General features: G+C 41.3%; 1 long non-coding RNA gene across 1 annotated transcript; it reads right to left on the bottom strand.

The window, feature by feature from the left end:
• Positions 1-1,749: 1,749 nt before the first annotated feature.
• LOC143286389 (uncharacterized) lies at positions 1,750-3,876 on the bottom strand. The gene is made up of 2 exons (XR_013055816.1): positions 3,463-3,876; positions 1,750-2,240 (listed from the first exon to the last, which is right to left on the bottom strand). It is a non-coding gene; the product is annotated as an uncharacterized LOC143286389 (long non-coding RNA).
• Between the last annotated feature and the right edge of the window lie 2,460 nt (positions 3,877-6,336).

Here is a 6,336-nt window from a genome sequence, read left to right as displayed (position 1 = left end):
TCACTATTTTTGGCAATCTGTATGTAGAGTTCAGTTTATTTGCTCCAACTTGTACGATCCATATTTTCTCTTGCTCGGATTCATAATTTAATCTGAGACAACTTTACTGCGTATCATATTCCTGAGCTAGATTATTGTTCCATTTTATATAAGCATTAAAAAGATCGATCAATTTGGCATTTACAGAATGAGATAAATGTTCTAATTGTTTGAGTCTTTTCGTCAATATTGACTGTTTCCACTTTTTTGTTTTAGTTTTCCGTTCATCAATGGAAGTTCGCCGTCATCGAAAAGACAACCGTGTTAATCAAAGGGAAGAAACTGCAGGTTTTCCCCTATAAGCCTGATAGGAGTGCTTTCCCATTAGCATTTCCCCCCGTTGGGGTTTGCAAGAAAATCTTATGTCAAGAAGTCGTTTTCAGAATGATGAATAGAATTAAGTTATTCATTATAGTGCAGTAATAGAGATTCCCTCATGAATGATCACCATCCCCGAAAACGGAGTACGGCTGCTTACATGGCGGGTTAAAAACGGCCATACACGTAAAAACCCACTCGTGTACATACGAGTGAACGTGGGAGTAGCAGCCCACGAAGAAGAATGATCACTGTTTCATTCAAAATGTGTGTATAGAGTATGGAAAATTCCTACCGAGTGATTTATTTTAGAACAATTTCACTCTGATGCATAATCAATGATTTAATCTCTCTTCAGTTCTTCTCTCAACCCCCCACCCCTTTTTCTTTGGAAGGGGATGGAAGGAGGGAGGGAAGGGGCAATCATTTATCTTTATCACAATGTTTTCGTTGAATAACCTTTTTTTTTTTTTGCGTATTACACTTAATTTTTGTTTTTTTGTTTATTTGTAAACGTGTAAATTGAACAGATGTGAGAATATTGTGTTGTATTTCTCTTTTTATCACAACAGATTTCTCTGTGTGAAATTCGGGCTGCTCTCCCCAAAGACAGCACGTCGCTACACTGAGAGCGCCACCCTTTTATTATTTTTATTTTTTCCTGCATGCAGTTTTGTGTTTTTCCTGCCACGGCGTAAAATTCTAACAAGTCTAGTATCATTTACTAATCCGCTCACGTTTCATAAATAATAATTATATCCTCGTGTCAGTCTGATCGTGTGTGTGTGTGTGTGTGTGTGTGTGTGTACACAAAGAGGGACGTGTACACATTTACATCCCTCAGTCTCAATTCAACACTAAACATTACAGACAGACAGTTGAACAAACAGAATGAAACGTCAGTATCTTCACCTGTTAAAAAAAGAAGAAGAAAAAATAAGATACAAAGAAGAAGAAGAAGAAGAAAAGAGTATTTTCTCGGGAAGGAAAAACCAAGCTTTCACAATTAAGGGCGGTAACTGGGTGTCACGAACACAAAACGAACTAAGAAACGGATTGGGTTACCTGCCGCTCTCTTACCGTTCGACCTCGGGCCATTGAAAATCGCGAAAAAAAACCCCAAGTTTCGCGCAGAGCAATACAGATGACATCGCTTCTCTTGTGAACATTTTCAAAACAAAAAGGAACCAGCTGTGTGAGCGTGATTCTCTCTCTCCCCCTTTCTCTCTGTCTACAACACATCATAACTGAAGCAGTTAACAATGTTTAATTCGGACAAATGGAAATAGAGCTACCTAAGAATAAAACAAACAAAAAAAAAACAACAACAAAAAAACCCAACTGTTATTTCAAACAAAATAAGTATAATCCCCACCCCCACCCCCACTGGTTTTTTTTTTTTTTTTTTTTTTTTTTTTGCAGTCAGTACGTGAGCTACGTTTATCATCTTTAATTCGTACAGTCACGACTTTCTCTTGCTCAGATTCTTATTGTAATTTATTCCGAATCAACTTCGACTTTTTATCAATATTCCTGAGCTAGATTATTGTTGCTTTTTTTCTTTTTTCCTTTTAAATATGCAAATATTTGATAATACGTTGTTGATATTCACAAACAGAAAACATTTTTCAAATTGAGTTTTTTCATTATATATATATATATATATATATATATATATACTGTTTTCGTTATTATTACTATTATTATCATTTTCGTTCATTAATGATAGTTGGTCGCCGTTGATTCTTGACATCCACAATGTGTAATGGTGCAGAGTTGACCGGAAGTCCCTCCCCTAGGGCCGTGTGGTTGTGGTCTGGGAGGACACTGGTGAGGCCTCAAAGGAAGAGGTGGGCAGGGTAACAAGACTCGGAAACATCAGTCTGGAACACACAGAAATAATTTGTATTTGTATTTGTATTTCTTTTTATCACAACAGATTTCTCTGTGTGAAATTCGGGCTGCTCTCCCCAGGGAGAGTGCGTCGCTACACTACAGCGCCACCCATTTTTAAAAAAATTTTTTCCTGTGTGCAGTTTTATTTGTTTTTCCTATCGAAGTGGATTTTTCTACAGAATTTTGCCAGGAACAACCTTTTTGTTGCCGTGGGTTCTTTTACGTGCGCTAAGTGCATGCTGCACACGGGATCTCGGTTTATCGTCTCATCCGAATGACTAGCGTCCAGACCACCACTCAAGGTCTAGTGGAGGGGGAGAAAATATCGGCGGCTGAGCCGTGATTCGAACCAGCGCGCTCAGATTCTCTCTCGCTTCCTAGGCGGACGCGTTACCTCCAGGCCATCACTCCACTTCATCAGTGAAGACATGACTGTGTTCACATCTCGCTCTGTCTGTCCGTCTCTCTGTTCCCACCCACCCCCTTTGTGTTGTGGCCCAAGGCTGATGTGTATCAAAACACTGGAGTTCTTTCTGGAGTTCCCTCTGGCTCTGACTCTCTTCAGCAGTAATCAGGGAGAACAGGGAACTTCAGAATGTGGGTATTCTGTGTTTGTCTTTGGAGCAGCAGGAACACGTTCATTCTTCTTGAGCGATAGTAAAGTTGACTTTACAGGCAGAGAGAGAGACACAGAGAGACATAGAGAGAGACAGAGAGAGAGAGGGAGAACATACTGTCGTTACTCAGACGAAGACTGACAGACACGAGGAGTGAAAGAATCGAAACCTCCTAATCGTTTTCAAACACAACAGCAATCATCATCACGATGATAATATCCTCAAGTCAAGGATCTATTTTAATGGCAGTTTTCGCTCAATGTTGAAGTGGTAGGGCTACAATAAAACCAAGTCCAACACACCTTAGACACATAACTATGTAGAAGCATTTCCCAGTAGCTGAAGTGATATTAGACCATTGACAACTCACCTTGGCTTGCAGACATGTCGCAGCATTTCCCAACAGTTGAAGCGACAGTACCACAATTACACCATGTCCAACTCACCTTACCGACATATTTAGCAGCATTCCCCAGCAGTTGAAGCTACAGTACCACAATGTGACCCTGTCTAACTCACTTCATAGACACAGGTAACAACATTTCCCTGCAGTTGAATCGATAGTACCACAATGAAACCCTGTCCAACTCACCTGTGGGACATACGTAGCAGCATTTCCCAGCCGGACGCACAGGCTTTTTGCACCCAGGGATGTCGCACGAGGTGGACGTGCAAGCGTAACTCACTCCGAAGCACGTGCATGTCTTGCAGGGGTCAGTCGGCCACACGAATGACTCGCCGTCAGAGTACGTCTTTCCGCCATGTTCACACCCACTTCTCTCTACTCGGGGAACCAAACCAGCCATCGCCACAGACCAGGCGATACAAAAGAAAACGGCAGTTGTCATCAGTGTCATCGTCGTCGTCGTTGGTGGCGGCTGAAGCAGTTTTTCACTTGGCGAAGAGCGAAGGAACAGTGTGGCCAGTCTGTCAGAATGTCGTTCCGGTGAGGACTACTTTCACAGTGTCACAGCAGTGGAAGGCGGCTCACACACACAAAAAAAGTCTGTTCTCAATCCGAGTGCAGCGATCACTGCAAACAACCTACACACTTCTACTACTGCTGCTACGAAGTTTATTCGCGCCATAATCAAAATGATTTTGCTCGATGCGCTTTACGATGGTTATATTTGAACAAGAACACAAAAGATCTACATTGCAGAGACAGCGGAGGTGGGGTGTGGAGGTGGGGTCCGATCGGGGATTAGGCGACAAATAATAAACACAATGAATAAAACATGGAAGACAAGTGACTTCTTTTTCTCGAAAGTGTTGCTTACGTCATTTTGTTGATTTAGCTGCGTCGTTTGATAGCTGAACTGTTCTAAATCTGTCAGACGTCAGTGTACAAAAGAACAAAGTTATTCACTGAAAAGTTTCTGTCCGTGGCCTGCAGTGTGTGTGTGTGTGTGTGTGTGTGTGACTTGACTTGACTTGACTTGACTTGACTTGACTTCATTTATTGTCATAAAATCCCGAAGGATTAATAGACACAACAAAGAACAAAGGGAACAAAGAAATAAACGGTCATCTAATACGCATGCACTGAAATACATAGTTGGCAAGTGTTTTTTGACAGTCATCGCAGGTGAATAAATCACTTGGTTTTAGTATATTGTTTTGTATTTTTCTAGAGAAAATGTGTGTGTGTGTGTGTGGTGTGGTGTGGTGTGGTGTGTGTGTGTGTGTGTGTGTGTGTGTGTGTGTGTGTGTGTGTGTGTGTGTAGCCTTATCCACAACATTGTCTGCTTCACTAAAACACCAAGACTTGGCAAAACTGGCACGTTCAACACGTTTTCACCAACCACACTCGGGGAAAACTGTTTTGAACATAGATTTTTAAAAACAACAACAAAAAACATACACACAAACAAAACCAAAACAAACAAACAAAACCAAAAACCCCCAAACAACTGCTTCCAAGTCAGCCCTCTAGATCCAGGTGAACTGGTAACCAACTGCTTCGAACAACTATCAGCACTGAAAAGCACACTTGCTAAAATAAATCTAGTGTTACTGTTACAAATTAATTCTTCATCAATTTCCCCGTTCTTATCATGACGTAAATTCGAAAAAAAAGAAAAAAAAAAAAAAAGGAGAGTTACTTTTGCATCTCCATAATTCCACAAGTATGCCATTCTATTCACTCAAAGTTAAGTACAGCAGAAGACACTATTGTAGGCTATTATGTAGAAAATGTTGGTCAAATTTGGACATTGTACTCCGAACAGTTTTCCTTAAGAAAAAGAAAAAAACATGGAACAGTGAACATCCAAAGAGGCACGTGCATGGTATTAAAAAAATGACACGTGTCTTTCTTTACCCAAAGAGCAAAACTCGCTATGAGTTTCGTCACAAAAATCATCAAACACAACTTAGCGCAAATATTATCGATAGCTCTCGGTAATATTCAATCTAAAGTTCAGCTCTCTCTCTCTCTCTCTCTCTATATATATATATATATATGTGTGTGTGTGTGTGTGTGTGTGTGTGTGGGCCGAGAGAACGAGAGAGAGAGAGACATCCACTAGTCTCTAAAGACTAAAAGACTGGAGAAATAGTTTCATACCGTATTTCGTTTTTTTTTTCTTTTTTGTTTTGTTTTTTGTTTGTTTGTTTGTTTAAAAAAAAATTAATTAGTTTATTTTTTGTGTGTGGTAGAAACAAATAGCAGGCATTGATAAGTATCATACCTACATTTTGTTTCTGCTAAACTGAAAGTGAATAACATCTTTAACGTCAAAACATTATTATCGATAACAGCTATGACATAATTTGTTGATTTCTGAATGTGCGGGAAGGAAGGGGGAGGGGGAGGGAGGGAGGGGTGGGGGGAGGGGAGTGGGGGGGAGACAAGCGGATGTCGAGAAGGGAACAGGGAGAGTACTGAGGAAAAGAGGGGATGTAACTCGGGCAAGACACTCTCCGCTATAATCAGATTCTCGCCCAAACAGTCGGGACAGCAGTTGCCTCCCCTGCTGTTGTGATGGTCACGGTCAGACACGGGTGACTGTCATAGTGTTCCTTTCGGTTTGTCATGTCAGGAGGACAGTGGTTCCCGGCCAAGGCAACACTGATTCAGCTGGTTAATTAACTTCATGCTTCTGTCAACTCACTGTGTTTGGTTCTCAAGTCATTCTCCAGTCCCTATGATACAGGCAAACACTGGCACTGACGCACACACCGGCACACTGGCGCGCACACACACACACACACACACACACACACACGTATAACACCGTGACGCACACACACTGCACACATACACACACAGACACAGACACAGACACAGACACACACACACACACACACACACAGAGACTCAGAGACACATACACACGCGAGCGCACACATACAGCATTGTAACTCTAGACACCGGGGAAAAATCTTGACTTCTTCAAAACACAAACTGAAAGCCTGCAGCCTTTCAAACAGGACAAAAACAGAACTTGTCTCAGCTGGAAAA

This window comes from Babylonia areolata, chromosome 10, assembly GCF_041734735.1.
Source record: "Babylonia areolata isolate BAREFJ2019XMU chromosome 10, ASM4173473v1, whole genome shotgun sequence".
Classification (NCBI taxonomy): Eukaryota; Metazoa; Mollusca; class Gastropoda; order Neogastropoda; family Buccinidae; genus Babylonia; species Babylonia areolata.
This window is presented reverse-complemented; position numbering and strand designations above follow the sequence as displayed.